Source organism: Natrix helvetica (assembly GCF_964273705.1).
Source record: "Natrix helvetica genome assembly, chromosome: W".
NCBI classification, from domain to species: Eukaryota; Metazoa; Chordata; class Lepidosauria; order Squamata; family Natricidae; genus Natrix; species Natrix helvetica.
Window position 1 is genome coordinate 641,933 of NC_138555.1, and position 16,705 is coordinate 658,637.

The window sequence follows — 16,705 nt, forward strand, 5'->3', positions numbered from 1 at the left end:
GGACAGGTGGGGTCTCCTCATCCGTAAAGGTGATCAGGAGTTGGATGTTATCCTTCACGTCTTTTCCCAACATGGAGAGCAAGGAATCAAAGACGCATTTCTGGGCATGAGTTGAATGGGAAAGGAAGGCCTGAGCCACCAAGCAGATGGCATCCACCTGGTCAATGCCCTCTGGGGTGGAGAAAAACTCCAGGAGCTTCTTCTCAACCAAGTTGTTGAGAATTCCCTCTGTTGACAGCTAGCAACAGCCATGCCGCGCCTTAGCCAATCAGGCGCGGCATGGCTGAAGGCGGGCTGTTCTGCTTCCCTGATTGGTTCTTCTGCCTGACAGCTCGTTGTATAAATAGCTGTCAGGCAGAAGAACGGGCGATTCTCTCCTGTATTACTAGTTGCTGTTATATTCAATAAAATTGTGTTGGATGTTCCTCAGCGTCTCAAGCCTCATCTTTCCCCACTCTTCTTCAGAATCCACCTGGTCAATGCCCCCTGGGGTGGAGAAAAACTCCAGGAGCTTCTTCTCAACCAAGTTGTCTTGCTCTGCGTCTCTTGGGCCTCCAAATCCTGGAGTGTCAATGATTGTGAGAGAATAGGGAATTCGGAAGCCCTTCTGATGGTTCACCAGGTAGGCTGTGACTTCAGACGTCCTGCTTCCACTTTTGCTTCTCTGGGGGGTTTCATTAATGAGTTTGAATCTGAAATTGTCTTCCCACTGGACACCCAGGATATAATTGATCATCCCGTTGATCAGAGTGGTTTTCCCACTTCCTGATGCTCCCATCACCAGGATCACTTTGTTGGGCACTTCCAGGTTCTCCTTTCCAAGCTGGTGCAAGAGAGAAGAGGTGGAGGCATCTGAGGGGACTTTCTCCAGAGGAAGGGCGAACACTAATGGCTGTCTTTCCTCCACCAGGGAGCTTTTCTGAAGGAATTGGTAGGCTACGTTTCCTCCATCTTCTTCCTCCAGTGATGTGGAGACCTCCACCTCCTCACTGGGGACACTCAGAGCTCCACTATCACACACAGCAGACACCCGTATTCTGAATGCTGTCTGGGGCTGCAAACCTTCAATAGGGTAAAACTCTGTTTTTCTCCCAGTCCTTTTTTCAGTCCATTGGTCCTTCCCAACTCCAGCCTCCACCGTTCTGTACTCCACCTTGTACTCCTTGACCACAACTCTTGACGCAACAATGCTGGGACTCATCCAGGCCACAGAGATGACAGAAGATGCCGCAATGACCATTCTCAATTTCTCAGGAGGGCTGGTAGGAAGGGTCTTTATGGGCAGGCTCAGGTCACTTCTTTTACCATGGCCTACAATGCAACAAGCAGCGTACTGCAACTGGTACTCTGTGTTTGGAGTCAGATCTTTCAGCAGGAACATCTCCCTGGCATCCTCTGTCCTCACGGTCTTCCAGTTTTCTTCCCCTGCAACCTTGTACTTTACCAGATAGCTGGAGATTGCAGCCTTTCCATATTCGGCTGGCTGAAACTTCAGCTGAATGCTTTCATGTCTCAGTTCACTGATCAGGAAAGGGAGAGGTTTTGAGGGCAACTCAAAGTTCTTGCTGAGCAGCTCTCCATCTTCGTAAAGGTATATTGAGGCTCCTGGGTTGTCCACATCTGGGAGTGAGGCCACAACAAAGCGGACCTTCTCATTGGATTGGTTGATGCTGAAAAAGTCTGGATTTGGCAGCTTGGCGAGCATTACGGGTCCTCTCCTTGTCCTCAAACCAGGCCGTGTCTTCCTCCTGCCCAAGAGTGGACCTTGTGGACTTACCTGATTCTTGAGAGAAGTGTTCCTGAAGCCAATCCTGTAAGCTCAACAATTTCTGTTGAGCCATTTCGGCTCCTTTTTATATAAAGAGGTGAATATAAAGGAAACCACATATCCATTCTGGGGTCCAGAACTATTTCTTCCAGCTTGTTCTGAGATGAGATAACTTCTATAATATTTAGAATAGTTAGATATGATTTGGCAAAGTTCATTTCACTTTTCTTGGAGTCCAGAAATTCACAGAGTCTTTGGCTGTTGAAGGGTGACTGGTTGATGGACATCAAGAGGTCCACCAGGGTCCCTTCCTCCTTTCCTCCTCCCCGGATGGAAGGCAACATTCTGGCCAGCTGTTTCTGGAAAGTCTGCCTGTGTTGCTTGCACAGATCCTTGAACTGCTGGATCTTCCTCTTGATCTCAGGGAAGGTCTCAGCCATGGGATTCTTGGCTAGATCGTTGCTTTGCATCCACATTTCATTGAGTTCCTCCAAGATCTTTTCAGCATCAAAGATCAATGCTAGGCTGATCTCATGGACCATCTTAGCAGCTCTGGTGTCCAGCTTGGTCAGAGGGTAGAGCCAAACCCACACAGGCACAGCCTTCTCCCCATGTTCCCCTAACAATTTTGGGAGAGTTTCATAAGCTGTGATGGCATCTTGCAAAGTCACTGGATTTTTCTCCAGAGAAAAGTCTCCGTGGAACTTGCAACTAAAGCACAGAGCATTCTCTTTCTCCTCCTCAGTCAATTTGACCTCTGCTTCTCCCGTGATGGATATCAGCTTCTTGACTGTAACCTGGAGACTTCCTTGAATATTTTTCACCGTCTCCGTTGAAGAAACTTCTCGGTCAAAGACGAAGAAAGCCTGGGCTCCATAGAGGATGGCGGTGACCACATGGGTGGCTGTGCCATGCTCAAAGACGGCTGGATAAGAGACATTCTGGATTCCCAGGTGGCTCATTGTCAGCTGTTCATACTTGGTGGTGGTTTTGTACTGGACAGTGACTCTGGCCTGTTTCTTGGACTTCTTGGTGTCATGAAGATACTTGGCTGACCCTCCCACTTCAACCAGCCCTCCCAGGAAACTGGCCTTGAGGGAGGCCGAGATGTCCAGGGCGGAGGCCTTGTCATCAATGCTGTCAGATGCAATGACTTCAGATTCGGTCTTGGGCTGAGGCTTGATGGTCAGGTCCTTCTGAAGAGAGCTGTAGTCCCAAAGGGTGACCCCTGCGTGGAACAGAAGAAAAGAACGTCATAAATTGAACACAGTCTTCCAAAACACCATGTGTAGCTGGACAGAGGACCTCCAGAGAGATGGGACAAGGGGGACATCATTTCCCCTGGAGGATTCCCTTGTTTGCTCTGTCCGGCCATCCCCAGAGAAGCCTCCTTCCCGTTTTGGAAAATACCGCAAAGCCCAAAGACTTTTGAGTAGAGAGGAAAGGGAATTTCTATGAACCTCTTGATTTCTAGAAAGATCTGCAACTTTATTTTATTTATTTTATTTCATCAAGCATTAATTAGATAACAGCTATAGGTATAATGATTATGAATGCTTGAAATGAATACGAATACAAGGGAATATTAGGACAGGGACGGAAGGCATGCTGGGGCCCCTAAAGACCTCTTAGGAACGGGGTGAGGTCAACAGTAGGACAATCTAAGGTTGAAGTTTTGGGGGTTTGGGGAAGAAGCCACAGTGTCAGGTAGAGCATCCCAGGCGTTGACCACTCTGTTACTGAAGTCGTATTTTCTGCAATCGAGTTTGGAGCGGTTTACTCTAAGTTTGTATCGATTGTGAGCTCGTGTGTTGTTGCGGTTGAAGTTGAAGTAATCATTGACAGGTGGGATGTTGTAGCAGATAGTTTTATGTACTACACTTAGGTCGGATCAAAGTCAGCGAAGCTATAAATTGTCTAAGCCCAAATTTTCAAATCTGGTGGCCTAAGGGATTCTGTTACGAGCAGAGGAGCGGAGGCCTCTCCTCTTGAAGTGTCTCTGGACTCATTCGATTGTGTTAATGTCTGATATGCAGGGCTGGTTCCAGACAGGCGAGCTGTATTCGAGAATACCTTCGCATCTCTGGCAGCACCCATCTCCCTCGCTCCTCGAGATCCATGAACTCCTCCGACAGCTCCTACCTGGGATGAGGGGACGCAGGATGTGGGCACAAGCCACACTCCACCCACTGATGTCAGTTCGGTTTGTTCTGCAGCCTGTGTCCAAACTAAAACTCTGAGGTGACCTTGAAGTTTTATATAAGTGAATATATATTTACAATATACAGTAAACAAGATGGTCACGGAAGGAGGGGCATCATGAGGTAAATCATCAGGTAAACCCCAGGGCAGCAGACACAGAGAAAAAAGGTGGGAAAAAGAGAAACTCCCCCTTCTCCCCCAACAACCAATCATAATGTAGATTGCCTCACGCAGGGCCCCACCATGACTTCCAACCAATCAGCAACAACCGTGTGCTCTGGCCTATTGTACACTTTGCTGTTCGAGTTATTAAATGAAATATCTTACAACAGGGGTGTCAAACTCATGTCATCACATCATCGGCATGTGACGTATCGGGACTTTTCCCCCCTTCGGTAAACCAGGCGTATGGGTGGCTGCAGGCCGTGAGTTTGACACCCATGTCTTAGAACCACTCCAATCTTTGTGTGTTTGTATACTCCACGGCTTTGTGATGACATCAGCCAAATTGTTTTCTGATGGAGAATAAATTAGGTCTATTCAATGGTGGGCTGAAAAATTTTAACATCTGGTTCTCTGGCTGGGTAGGCGTGGCCCCTGATCATGTGACTGGGTGGGTATGTCACTCATCACATCCAGCCCCGCCTCCTGGCCACTCGCTTCAAAGGCTGAGGTATGATTCAGCCGGTTGGGGCTAATTCCATACTGGCTGGCCCCACCCCCACCTATTTTTTGGCAATATTTTTGGCTGTTTTCAGGCCATTTTGGGGCCATTTTTCAGGCTGTTCTGAAAAACATCCTGAAAACAGCTCAAACACCCCCCCCCATAAAAAACACCACAGGCCAAAAAACAGGTGGGGGCAGGGCCAGCCACTGGTTTCCTCACCCTGGGCCATGTTCGGTTCCTGCATGTCACTGACTCTTTTACTGACCGGCAGGAGACAAGAACCATCCATAGGAGCTGTGATTGACCGATGTCTCTATGGGTTGTGCTGGGAACATTTCATACCCCTTCTTGAAGCCCCTTCCCCAGGTTTATCTCCCCCCTCCAACACTGAAAGCAGTTCCAAGAAAGGGCCGTTGGGTACACAGGCCAAATACCACCACTGTAAAGCATTTGGGGAAGGGGATTTCTGCCAGGAAATTGCACCACCAGTGTCCAAATGGAGTCAAAGACGCAGACACTGAATGTGGTTTTATATAAATGAATATCTTGACGGTCAATAAGAGAGGCAACCAGGAGCATCGTTCGGTAAATCAACAAAGCAGGAACATCATGAGGTAAATCTCGGAGAGCAGACAGCAGCGGTCCCCAATCTTTCGGGCACCAGGGACCGGTTTCGTGGAAGACAATTTTCCATGCACTCCAGAAGAGGGGGTTGGGGAGGATGGTTTCACACGCTACCTAGCTTCCGCAAACGCACAGAGGAAGCTTTGCTCACTTGTAAGGAGCAGTTCCTAACAGGCCACCGACCGCTATCGGTCCACGTCCCTGGGGCCAGGGGCCACTGGCAAACAGGACATCCAGAGCATAAAGGCGGGAAACAAGGAAACTTCCCCTTTTCACTCAAGGCCACCAATCTCCGTTCCAATTGCCTCATGCAGTAGTCAGCTCATTTTCATCCAGGGGTCCCCATCCTGTGTTGGTGTGGGCTGCACAGGCACTAGAGATTCCATGTCGTGTCTCCATGGGCACAATCCCCCAATCGCGGCAGCGTTGCAGTGTTGTGCCAGTGCTACCGATGACGTGAGAGTTGTGCAGGCTCTACTGTCACCCTGAGCACCCCCCACCCCACCCACTCACACTGGCATCACTATGTCATGCTGGCACTGTCGTCGCCGCAAGTGCACACATGCCCAGTTGGACTAGCCCCACAGTGTCCTAACGGTGCTATCATCACCACACACACACACGCATGCTAGCATCGCAGTGTCGCATGGGTGGCAGCATCACCTGGGCGCTCGTGGCCCCATTTTCATATGCACAATTCACGTGTAAAGACAGCTCCCCCGCAGGCCACCAACCCAGAAACCCGAGGGACCCCTGCTTTAGTCACTCAGCCATCGCTTTGTGTTGTGACTCTTTACACAACAGCCACTGGTCCAGTTATACATTTAAGTATCTTGACAATTCCTTTATCGTGTGACTCTTGCAGACCCACAAAGGGCCACTGCAGGAGCCAGCAGAACCAGGACTTCTCAAGGGGACAGTTGTGGACACAGGCCACACTCCACACGCTGAAGGTTGTGCAGTTCCTGGGTGGGCAGAGTGGCCCATCCGGGTTTGGCAGAGCAAAGGCCCATCTGGACAGAGCAGGGGGCAGGGGCATCAGTCACCGTGGGGGCACTGCTGAAGCCGCATTGAGGTTCCCATGTAGAGGGGACCTTCTTTTCTCCAGGTTACAGGTAGTCCTCAACTTACAACCACAATTGGGCCCCAAATTTATGTTGCTAAGTGAGAAATACGCTAAGTATTTTATGTGTTTTCTTGTACGCCGTCCCGAGTCCTTCGGGAGAGGGTGCGGCTAAGAAATAAATTTTATTATTATTATTATTATTAAGTGAGTCTCGCTCCGTTTTACGACTTTTCTTGCCGCGTTTGTTAAGCAAATCACTGCTGTTCTTAAAGTAGTCACAAAGTGAATCTGACATCCCCATTCCCTTTGCTTGTCAGAAGGTCACAAAAGGGGATCGCATGACCCCCGGGACATTGCAACTGTCATAAATGTGTGTCAGTTGCCTGTAAATCACAGGACTACATGGATGCTAAATGATCATGTGTGAAAAATGGTCCTAGGTCACTTTCTTCATTGCTGCTTAACCTTTGAATGGTCACTAAGCAAAACCAAGAATACCCTGAGGCAGGAGCAGGCCTCCCCCCAAGGATAAAACACCCAGACACAAACTGAGCAACATGATATACGCAGTACAAAGCTGTGAGCCCTGTGCAGATCTGTACATTGGGGAAACAAAACAGCCACTTTACAAACGCATGGCACAACGTAGAAGAAACCCCTCTGGACTAGATTCAGCAGTCCATTTGCATTGAAAAGACCAAGGTCCCTCTTTGGAAGGCAGCCAAGTCCCCATTTGGGACAGAGAAGATCGGCGGTTTGAAAGAAGGGTGCAGGAGGCCACCTACGTCCAAATTGAACAGCCCTTTCTCGACAGAGGAGGAGGAATGCAACGTCATCTATCTCCAGCCTACAAACACGGCCCTTTCAGCTGTTCCAGGAAGGCTCCACACCCCATTTGCACAGCTCAGGTGACCATGAGGGCACAGAAAAAACCTTCAATGACTCTCTAAAACAGGGGTGTCAAACTCAAAGCCCACGGGCTGGATCTGGCCCACAAAGTGGCTGTATCCGGCCCGCAGGGCTGTCCTGGTCTATGCAGTGTGAAGAGGAAACATGCCAGCAGTTTGGGGAGTGGCATCTAGCTGGCCGGGCCCACCCAGCCTTCCCAGGTCAACTACAGCACTGATGAAGCCATCAATGAAATTGAGTTTGACACCCCAGCTCTCAAAGGATGCAAATGACCAGCTGTCTGCAAGGAGCATCAATCAGTCCCTTCCCCATCATTCAGGCAGAGCCGAAGAAGCTCCTAGGATGAGAAGCGCAACGTCTTCAAAGAAGAAAACAAGAAAGTCCAGTTGTCTCTTGTGGGGAAAAAAAGCATCCTTGGGACAACCACGACCTGGAGGAGGGGAAATCTCCATAGACATTCCTTTCAGGGCGGATGGGATCAGTTCCTCTCTTGGCCAGCAGAGGGTGATGCAGGATCGGGACTTGGGCAATCGGGATAGGGAAAAGGCTGCTTTTTGGATCTGGTGTTTTGGGAGGGGGGAGGGGGGTTGGAGGGGGTACCCAGAGAAGTCCTTCCCTTCCCCCTAAGAACAAAGGTCCCTGGTGGACATCCCCAAATTTTCTTTTTGTTCCGCAGTCAGTTGAAGGATGTGCTTAAGCACACATACATGCTCAGACATGTACCCAGCTGCAAACTTCCTCTTTCCCCTTCCTGGACCCCCCCCCCAGCACTGGGGTGTCTGCCATGCCCCCCCCCTCTGTCCCACACCTGCATGTGCAAGAGGATTTCAGGGAAGGAGGGAGGAGAGCAAAGCCCCAATTCCTCCCACTCTCCTCCCACCTCCCCTTGCGCAGAGGGCAACCCTGGTCCCTCCAGGGGTCTTTGACATCTTACGGGAAAGATTCCCGGGGAGGGGGTTTGGGGGGAGGAGGGAGATGGGATCGAGAGTGGCAAGGGTGTGGGGGCTTTAGAAGGAGGTGTCCCATCCCTGCACCCCAATCCTGAGTCTCCCCTCCTTTGCCTGCCTGGAGAGGCCTCCTCAGGAGCTTTGGGGGGGGGAAATGCCAGCCCCCTCCCCAAATGACCTGGCCTATCCCCCTCGCCCCCACCCCCCAATGACACAAATGCTTCTGTCTCACCCTTCTCCCACCTTGCACTATTTTAGAAAGTGGCACTGTGTGAAACAACAACAGCTTTCAAGATGAGACCGGACTGTCCTCTGTCAGAAAGGGCCTAGGGTCTCTTGCTTGGGTGCTGGGGGGTTGGACTAGATGACCTCCAAGGTCCCTTCCAACTCTGTGATTCTGTTCGGTTCTGCTCTTCTCTCTAAGCCGTCCCTCCTCTGCCTCTGCTAACACGGAAGGAAGACCGATCCGGTGGTCCTAATGTTAGCATCTCGGCTGGTAATTTGGCTGTTCAGAGTTGGAAGGGACTTTGGAGGTCATCTAGTCCAACCCACCCACTCCCCCCCCCAAGCAGGAGGCCCCACACCTATTTCTGACAGGTGGCAGTCCAGTCTCTTCTTGAAAGCTTCCGGTGATGAAGCACCTGCAACTTTTTGAAGGCAACATCTGTTCCTCTCCATCTCTCTCCTCCCTTCTCTGCTTGCCTTTCCTCAAGGAGGGTCTCAGCTCTCCCACCCACCCATTTGCATCCCCCCAGAAAGGAAGGACTGCTCGTCCTCGGGTCAAAGGGGCATCTCCTTGGCCTGCTTCTCACCATAGGCTCAGGAGATGCCCTTCCTTTGCTCCACTCTGCTCCTAACTAGCTGTTTCTGGGGAGGGGTCTCACCTGGTTGGAGGGGTCAGGAATCCCCGGCGGAGGGTGGATCTGCTGCTCTCCTTCGCTGCTTCTCTGCTCGATCTCTCCTCCTTTTAACTGCTGGCAATGGGAACGGAGTCCAAAGATTGCGCAACTGTGGGAAGCAGCCAAACATTCTGGCATCTCTCCAAGTCTTCTGCAGTTTCACTTTCTTCAAAGGGTCTCCTTTAAAATATATATATAGGGGGAGGGGGACAACACTGACTCCCCACCTTTTAAGACCTGCTTCTCCTTCCTTCAATTGTGGTCCACTTTGGGGTCCGGGGGGGAGAGGAAGGGGGGGCTTCCCTTGAACGATGTCAGGCTGGGGGAACGGAGCATTCCTGGCTGAAGAAGACAAAGGATGTCCTAATTCTTACAACTTTTGGGGTCCCCTGTGCTGTGGGTCTCTGTGTGTGTGTGTGTGGGGGGTCTGCGTGCATTTGTGTGTACAGAAGATGGACCTGGAAGGGGGGGTGCCTTCGTCATGCTTCCGGGGAATGGCAGCTGACTTCTGAGCTCTGAAAATGCTCCGGAGCTCTTTGACAAAGGAGGGGTTGCTGCCGGCCCTTTTTCGACCTTTTGGGCCGGGATTGAGTCAACGACCACCCTGGTTTTCTTTGAGACCTAATTTGGTCCGTCAGGGTGGCGAATAGCCAGAGGGAGATTAAGAAAGCACTGGCTGACATGGGGATTGCATTTGGAATTGGAGACCGATTATGGCGGCGGCCACCGGAGGGCAGCGCGAGGACGGAGAGAGGCCCGTGACGCAGGATGCCGATGGAAGGCCTTCGAGAGGGCAGTAAGTTGGCTGGAACAGCGCCCGGACCAGGAGGGGAGGCAGGTTGAAGCCAGGACTAGCTGCTGGAAGCTGTGCTGTGTGCTGGAACCAGGCAGAAAGGGGAAGAGGGGCAGAACAGGGCTTCTGCATTAGGGGCAGAACAGGGCCTGTCCTGGAGACAGGCAGGAGCCCCCCCCACCTGGCAGACTAAGATCTATTGCCCCCCCCCACCTGGCAGACTAAGATCTATTGCCCCCCCCCAACCTGGCAGACTAAGATCTATTGTCCTTTTGCAAACTACCTGCCATGGCTTGTGCCCAGGTGCCCCTGATGACTATAATCTGCCCGTTTAACATCTGGTATCCTGCTGACTTCCTGCTATTTATGACTTATGGCGTTTCACCTCCTACTACCTCTCCCCCTCTCACCCTCGCCATCTGCTATTTTATAACAACTAGCTACTACAAACTATCTGCCCTCTTCCGCCCACAATGGACCGCACCCAGGCCTCCATCTATTTATTTACCATCCATCTTCCAACCGATCACCTGGCCAACATAAGATCTTCCCACCTAGTTGTGATCGTGGACATTGCTTTCCTCCCATTAGATCCTGGCTTACTGATTTTAACATCAACAGCACCCTGACTTTGTCATAGCTTTTTACCATTACGTACTCGAGGTCGGACTTGCTCCAGCTGCGGGAGTCCCCCCTCTCGCAGGCATGGCCCTTTGCCCCCTCCGGGGCCCACCTTGATGACGGGTTTGTGAACCCAGAGAGGTGGAGGAAGCGCAAACTTAGGGGGTTTTTAATGAAATGTTTTTTATCCTTTTTAGGGGGCTCCAGGGTGGGGGGGCGGGTTAATCAGGCCAGGAGAGGGACCAGTGCCAGGCGAACAGGTGAGTCCAGGAGGGAAGTGAGTGTAGTAGGGGGGGAGGGAGAATGACACTTCAACAGAGGGTTGCCCTATTACAACGGTCGTAGGGAGGGGTGGGTGTGAGGACAGAAGAAGATCTCGTAGTCGGTTGGGAGACCGTGGCTGTTGGACACGCCCGGTCGGCTGTACCAACCCCCGCAGCCTAGGTGGCCAGGAACTACAGAGCCAGGGCCTGAGGCTGATGCTTTGCAATGCAAGGTCCGTGATCAACAAGGCCCCCCTCATTAATGAGTTGATCTCAGAGGGGGGGCTGGACCTTGCAGGGAGAACGGAGACCTGGTTGGGCCACGAGGGTGGTTTACCCCTCGTGGAGATGTGCCCACCGGGTTTCCATGCATTCCATCAGCCCCGGGCCCTGGGTAAGGGTGGTGGGGTGGCGGTAGTTATACAGGAGGATCTGGAGCCAAGAGAGTTCACTGTACCTCAGATATCCGGGTGTGAGTCCCTTGGTGTGAAATGGGGCCCAGGGAGGCAGTGGGGTCTGCTGATTGTATACTTGGCTCCTCGCTATTCATCAGCAGCCCTGCCCGAGCTCCTCGAGCTGATCTCAGAAACGGCAGTTGAGACCCCCAAACTTATGGTCATGGGGGATTTCAACCTGCCGTCGACGAGGGAAGCGTCCGAGGTAGCTCGGGAGTTCATGGCTTCCATGACAGCCATGGACCTGACCCAATGAATTCAGGGCCCCACACACGAGGGTGGTCACACGCTGGACCTTGTTTTTGTATCTGAACAGTGGACGAGTGATCTGGGAATAGGGGATGTAGCTATTACCCCCCTGTCATGGTCAGATCACTCATCTCTCTGGCTCGACTTCCCTGGCACTACCCCCCACCGTGGGGAGGCGGAACCAGACTGTCCAAGCTGGTACCGCCCCAGGCGCCTGATGGAACCGGATAGATTCCAGACGGAGCTTGGGCCACTTCCTGTAGACCTGACCCGCTCTCGGTCGGAGGACCTAGTGACCGCCTGGAATAGGGCGGCTGCCGGGGCCTTGGACCGGGTTGCGCCTTTGCGGCCTCTCCTACGGCAACGAACCACCCTGGCTCCTTGGTTCACCGAGGACCTGAGGGTGATGAAACGCCATAGGAGACGCCTAGAGAGCAGGTGGAGGTCCTCGCGCTCCGAATCTGATCGAACACAGGTAAGAGCCTATTTAAGGACTTACCTTGTGGCATTAAGAGCGGCCAAACGTAGACATTGCGCCGCTCTTATTGCATCCACCGATAACCGCCCTGCTGCCCTGTTTCGGGTAACCCGCTCCCTCTTATCACAGAGGCCACAGGAAGCGCCTTTACAGGGCAGAGCAGAGGAGTTTGGAGAATATCTGCAGGATAAAATCGCTCAGATCCGGAGTGGATGGGCCCCCTTCAGTGGACCAGAGGAGTCATCAACAGCGAGTCTTGAGAGACCATGTGGCAGCCGTGGCAAGGGGGGCGTTCCACCAGGTTCGCCTGGTGCGCCAATTGCGCCCCCTATTGGACCGGGATGCCTTACACACAGTCACTCATGCGCTGGCGATGTCTCGTCTGGACTACTGCAATGCTCTCTACATGGGGCTCCCCTTGAGATATACCCGAAGACTACAGCTAGTTCAGAATGCGGCCGTGCGGGCCATAATGGGGAGTACTAGGTACTCCCACATAACACCTCTCCTGCGCGAGCTGCACTGGCTGCCTGTGGTTTTTCAGGTGCGTTTCAAGGTGCTGATTACCATCTTCAAAGCGCTCCATGGCACAGGGCCTAGTTACCTGCGGGATCGCATTCTGCCACATACATCCGTGCGACCAATTCGCTCACACAGGGAGGGACTCCTCCGGGTGCCATCCACCAAGCAATGCCAACGGGCGGCACCTAGGAGTAGAGCCTTCTCTGTGATGGGCCCAACCCTCTGGAATGACCTCCCCCCCGATATTAGAACTACTACCGACTTCCGCTCCTTCCGACAAAAACTTAAGACTCACCTGTTCCGACTAGCCGGCCTGGCCCACTTATAGTTCTACTCTTCCTCCTGGGGGATATTTTATTTGGGATAGCTTTTAAGGTTAATGTTTTTAACTTTTTAAATTTTCTAAATTTTTTAATCTAACTTAACTAAATTGTACAGGGAACTTCTACTACCTCCTCCAGTCCTATGTTTAATTTATTTATTGTATACTTAAAACATGTATATTTACTGTCTAACCATTTTAATATGACTGTACACCGCCCCGAGTCTCTTTTGAGAGAGGGACGGTCTAGAAATCCAATAAAGTTAAGTTAAGTTAAGTTAGCGTCCTTTCCACTTCCATCGTCCACTCCTGGTTATCCCTCAGGGCACTCGGGTGGGTCTGAGTGGGGGAGGGGCTGTCCCCAGCTGCACCTCGGACTCCAGAGGATCTCTCCCGAGATAGGCGGGGGAGCTCCTGAGATTTTTGGACTCAGATCATGGGAGAGATCACTGTGACTTTTAGGAGTGTCTGCAGGACGTGGCCAAAAGTTGAGAGGGTCCCACCGTAGAGCAGTTGAACTTCTCTCTGTCTTGTAGGCATCTACTCCGTTGGGTTTGCTCCACATTCTGCTTCCAGCCCTGAGCATGGATTTCACAGCAGGACAACGAGAAGGTCCGGGACTCCCATTTTCTTAAGGCTCTTCCGTAGCCTTAAGAGAAGATCCAAAGGCTTTCTAGATCTTGACGTCCTTTGGATCTTCTTGGCTTGCTCGGAGATCCAGCAGGAACCTCTTTTTCCTTAATCGGCCAGTCAGCAGTGATCTCCTCAAGGTCAGGGAGACAGAATGTCATCCATCCATTCACCCCTCCGTCCATCTGTCCATCCATCTGTCCATGCATGCCTCCATCCATCACGTAGCCACCCATCCATCTGTGTATCCATTCATCATCCATCCATCTATCCATCCATCTATGTATCCACCCCTTCCCCTCTATCCCTCCCTCCCACCCTCCCTCTCCATGTATCCATCATCAATTCATCCCTCCCTCCCCCCTGTATCCCTCCCTCTCTCCATGGAGCCATCATCCATCCATTCCCCCCCCCGAAGGGTCAATTGCAGAACATTGGTGTGTGTGTGTGTGTGTGTATGCTGAAGGCTACTTTGAAACTTTGCCAACTCTGAGGATGTTCAGTCTCAAACCTTCCGGAGAAGCTCAGAAAATTCCCCCCAAGGAAAGCCAATGTCTCATTTGATGCTGACCCCTTCCTCTGCTGCCCCCCCCCACCGCAGGGACGCCGAGATAAATCTTTGTCCCGCAGAGGCAGCATCTGTTCGCTGACCCCTCCGTCAAGGCAGCTGCCTTGCATAACAACCAGCCCCACTTTCGCTTTCCAGGATCTGCCGAGATTTCTCGGAAATGCTTCAGCCGAATGGGAGCTTCCCCTTCCTTTTTCCACTTCCCCTTCAGAGGGAGGAGAAAGGCCAGGACCCTTCCAACTCTGGGACTCCCGGATTCTAAAGCCAAGGAAGAAGAGAGGCCATCTAGTCCAGCGGTCACCAACCACTGGTCACGAGAAAGTTTTGGTGGCCCTCAGACAAATTATTTGCATTTCTTTTCTCTTCATTTCTGTTTCTTTTTATTAAAAAATTTTAAAATAAATTTTACAATTATCACCCCACTTACCCTCCCCCTCTTCCCGCCCTCCCTCCCCCCGACCTCCCAGAGGAAAATACAGGGTATAAACATTAAGCAACCATAAGCTAACATAGGCTAACTAATTTTAACATGTTACTATTCTTGTGCTTTAACTCCCCCTTTATTAAACTAACTTTGAATAAATTGTAGTGTCCTTTATGCCTTCATTCATAAGCTAACTGAAATTTTTTAGTCCGGTATTTGTTTTGAATATAGTCAATCCATCTTCTCCAGTCCAGCTTGTACTTCTTATCTGAGTGGTCCTTCAGATACGCTGAGATTTTGGCCATCTCTGCTAAGTTTGCTACTTTTAACGTCCATTCTTGGATGGTAGGCAACTCTTCCTTCTTCCAGTATTGTGCCACCAACAATCTTGCTGCCGTCGTTAGGTTCAAGATCAGATTAGTCTCTATAGCAGTACAGTCTGAAACTATGCCTAACAAAAACAACTGGGGTGTAAACTTTATCCTCTTTTTCAAAATGTTTTGAATAACCCACCATATTTTTATCCAAAATGCTTTAACTTTTTTACAAGTCCACCAAGTATGGTAGTACGTGGCATTAACACAATCACATCTCCAACATTTAGATTGTAAATTCGGATACATACAGGCTAGCCTTTTTGGATCTAAATGCCATCTGTACAACATCTTATAGAAATTCTCTCTCAAGTTCTGAGCTTGTGTACATTTTACATTTCTTATCCAGATCTCTTCCCATGTTTCCATCATTATTGGTTCCTCGAAATTTTGTGCCCATTTTATCATACAATTTGCATTTTTTATATTGCGCTCAATCAGGAGTCCTCAAACTCCGGCCCCTGGGATGGATACGTGCAATGGACGCTTGTATTGCTGCAGAGAGTCCCCCCCTTCGGGGTCTTTTTGTGAGGGTCGGAGGGGGGCAGAAATTCCAACTTTGGGCTCCCGGTGAGGGGCTTTAGGCGAAGGCTGGAGGGAAGGGCCGCTGGTGGCGAAGAGCCGGAGGGCCTCGTTCCAGTGGGACTGCATCATGGCCTGGAACTGGCTGACCATCTCAGCCCACTGAGCCTCCAGGTGCCAGCTCCTGGCCTTGCACTCCCGCAGGTCTTCCCTCTGCTTGGAAAGTCTATGCACCTAGTCCTCAGTGAGGTGCTTCTGCTGAACCTCCTCCTCGGCCAGATCCAATTGGAACTGAGCTGTTTTGCCAACTCTTTCTCCTGGGGGCTGCTTAGCTCCAGCAACTGCTTCCTTCTGGGGCCCTAAGGAGCCCGGGCGGGCAGGGGAGGAGGGGCTGGGAGGGGAGGAGCGAGTAGAGGCCAGTGAGGCGCCCCTCGACATGAGTGACTTCAAGTGGGACATGTCCACTCAATCACATGACCACCTAGCCACGCCCACCCAACCGGTCTGCAGGATTTAAAATTATGAATTTAGTGGTCCCTCAGGTCCAAAAGATTGGAGACCCCTGATCTAGACCAGATCCATATATAATGCTGGTCTTGTTGTATTTGGGTCTTTTCCCGTGTAAGATTGAGATTGTCTTGGCAACGTTTCAACGAGGTCTCACTCGCCATCCTCAGTCTGGGTTTTGGGCTAAAGCTAAAGGCTAAAAGCTAAAAGCCCAAAACCCAGACTGAGGATGGCGAGTGAGACCTCGTTGAAACGTTGCCAAGACAATCTCAATCTTACACGGGAAAAGACCCAAATACAACAAGACCAGCATGTATGTATGTATGTATGTATGTATGTATGTATGTATGTATGTATGTACGTACGTATGTGAAGGAGTATATGAATCAATATGTATCAATATTGGCTTCTGCTTATATTATTGTACACTGAAAGAAATTAGTTGTTTTCTAGCCTAGCAAATTCTAACCTTAACACCAGACTGCAAATGTTATCTCACAGCTGCGTCTCACTTCTAATCTTGGCTTCAAAGCTTGGCACATTTTTGAAAGCTAGCAGAAGAAATTGTTACACGGGGATATCAAACTGTGCAGATAAAGTAACCAAATTAGGGAGTTTTCCTGGCTCATAAACCCTTAAAGCATTCTGCCGGAAAACAACTTGGCAAAGGGGGGCTGCCACCCCCTACCCGAGGCTCTAGGAATCCTCCATAGATAAGGGAGACAGAGGCAGGAGCTGGAACCAAAGGAGGCTTTAAAGATCAACGTTGGTAACGAATCTTTGTCTCTGATTGGATAAACTTTGTTTCTATCTGCCTAAGATGTATATATAATACTCTGAGCCCCTCTTGCAGGGGGTGGCTATTCCTTCCATGATTTTGCTTGTGTGTTTTGTC